Raw genomic sequence first — 2,730 nt, 5'->3', positions numbered from 1 at the left:
TCCAGGGATCTACATAAATTATAATTGTCATTATTTTCGCAGTTGGAGTATATGCCAGACGAGTAACAGGTATATACATACAAGGATACCTAAATTAGCGCGTTGAACTTGTATATTTATCTCTCTCCAACGCATTAATTCTATATACGTAGGTACCAACGCCTGACAAAGTTATGTCTAAATTTAATAATGGCTCTATGACAAAATATTCATGGAATGTATTCGTAGATTTTTATTTACTTCATTTCATACATTAGCATTGATGTTTTGTTTTTCATACATTAGTATTGATGTTTTTTACTAAATACCAGGAATAAATATTTAATAAAAAACTATTTCATTTAAGCTTAACCAACTTTTAGTTGCTCGGAGCTAATTTTGGAACGCTTCACGAAATATTTTCATAGACAGTAAATGCAACCCTGGGTGCATCATTAACGAGCTGAAAAACCAAACAAATAAAAAAATTCCATCTGAACCAATATTCCCAAAAATTATAAAGCAAAACAAAAACCATTTTTTCCAATTTATGCACTGTTATTTTTATTATTGCAATACAATTTCGCAGCTCTTCAAACATTTTCCACATTATGCTTTTAGGGCTAGTAGTTTCCGACCCCATTTGCTCGTTTTTTTTTTTCAATTCTGAATTTAGGCTAGGCTTCATGGGAACTTACTGTGGGTGCAAACAGACCACATTTTGTAAACTGAATTGTGATATTTAATTTTATTTTATAATGAAAAATGAATTTAATGTGCAATTTTTTAAGTTTACTAGATGTAAGACAACTTTTAATTTTCTTTATATATTGCATGCTTTAGTTTTAATTCTGTTTAAGTTAAGTTGTAAAGGTGAAAATAGGCCTCCTGGGCAACCGAGCACATTAAAAAAAAATCGGTAACGCGCGTAAAAGCATACCTCACAAGTGGTGTGGAAAATGCAAGAACAAATATAAATGGAATAATTTTCGAAATTATGAAATGGTTATTGGTATTTTCCATCTCAAAGGGGATGATTAATTTGAACGTTATTTAAGCTGCCTTTACACGGTCGATTTTTGTCGTTTAACCAAAATCTACCCGTGTAAATTGCAATTCAACCGTAAAATGTAAGCGTTTTGGCTAGTCGATATCTTAAGTAAATTTTCCAGTCGACAGAAATCGACCCGTGAAAATCCAACTTCAGGAATTTTTTAATTTTCTTTTTTTTTTTTGCTTGGGCGTCTTTTGAAGATGTGCCAAATTATATTGTCGACTTAAATACAAAACAACAATTTCTTTAAGCCATCTTGTGCAGCAATTTGTTGATCTTATCCTCACGGCTACCGAAATCACCAACCTCAACGTAGTGATTAGCCTTCTTGCGCCAGCCTCGGGTTGATGTGTTGAGCTTGAATAGCAACAGGAAGTTGGGGGCTTTCTTGAAGTGAAGTGAATCAACGCACTGAATTTCGTGCGCTTCGCGAAATTTGCGTTCGATCACAAAGCAGAGATTGGGACACGCTTGACCATTCCACGTTTGTACATCAATTCACAAACTGATTTAAGATTTGGATAACCCCATATAGGGGGTTCGGCATACGTAGCATATTAATGGTTGCCTTGCTCAATTTGATGAACACACCGTTTTAATGTGGCGAAGACAGAACTGTAAAACTACGCACTTTTTGTGCAACTTTGTTGATACCGCGGATGCGGATCACAAAAGCCAATTTGGATTTTTCAGGCCCGTCGAATTGGCCGCATTTCTTTGCCACACAGCGTTACTCCATCTCACGGCGTCCATCACGGAGTTTTCTTGTTTGATATTTCTCAGCATGCACCAAGTTTTCACATTTACGGAGTGCAATCACAGCAGAGCGCTTTAGTTTACGTTTGATCAGGGTAGCAATTTGCTGACCTGCTCTTGCTGAACTGCAGCTTCGGCTCGGGGACAGGAGGCAGCTTCCTGGAAGGTTGTCTGCCCTTTGCTTGCGGTTTCTTACCGGCCCATGATGGCAGTCATCTTAACTTGTTACTTAGCACGTTGAAAAGGCGAAAAAAAGTTCGCCAAATGTTTGGAGCACATCGTAAATGAGCCACTCGATTTATAACATTTCTATAAACAATTTAATTAAATACTTTTTATACATAGATATGCTGCAACCATGCACTTACTTTCCCAAATTCCATCCTGTTTATCGGCATAATTTTCCAAATATGCCTGCTACTTCATTACTAATTACTAAATTTTCCAACTGCGCCTTCTTTGTTGGCTCGACATATCCTAAAAAGACAAATTTACATTAAACAATAGAAATCGCAAAAATTAGCAAATAAAATACTCGCTTTGTTTTGTTTTGTTGTCAAATTTCTGAGAAATGTGAATTCACCACGATGCGATACAGAAAGAACAAGGACCAGGGATGTAATTTTAAGTAAATCTATTATTCAGTGGCAAGGCGCAGAGCGTTCGGGGCAGCAATATTAATTTGTATCAAATATAACATTAAACGGTGGTTCTAATACATTTTTTGATATTATTAACCAGAGTACATACATTATATGGTATTTCTTTCAAAATTAATGTACTATATGAACTTTTTTTTCAAATATTTCTTAAGTTTCTTTCATGAGTGCTGAAAAGCAACCATGCGTGTAAGAAATTGTGTGCTACCTAAAATTTCACCTCTGGAAACTTTATCCCCATAAAGGACTTCACCACAGTTTTTTTACTGGATATACTGAGTT

At 35.5% G+C, this 2,730-nt stretch overlaps 1 long non-coding RNA gene across 1 annotated transcript; it reads right to left on the bottom strand.

Moving 5' to 3' along the window:
• Window positions 1-629: 629 nt before the first annotated feature.
• LOC108360587 (uncharacterized) lies at window positions 630-2,266 on the bottom strand. The gene is made up of 2 exons (XR_001847137.1): window positions 2,158-2,266; window positions 630-2,098 (listed from the first exon to the last, which is right to left on the bottom strand). It is a non-coding gene; the product is annotated as an uncharacterized LOC108360587 (long non-coding RNA).
• Between the last annotated feature and the right edge of the window lie 464 nt (window positions 2,267-2,730).

Source organism: Rhagoletis zephyria, unplaced genomic scaffold (assembly GCF_001687245.7).
Source record: "Rhagoletis zephyria isolate East Lansing unplaced genomic scaffold, Rhagoletis_zephyria_1.1 Rzeph_scaffold_00590, whole genome shotgun sequence".
NCBI classification, from domain to species: Eukaryota; Metazoa; Arthropoda; class Insecta; order Diptera; family Tephritidae; genus Rhagoletis; species Rhagoletis zephyria.
The sequence above is the reverse complement of the archived record's forward strand: the minus strand, read 5'-3'. Positions and strand labels throughout refer to the sequence as shown.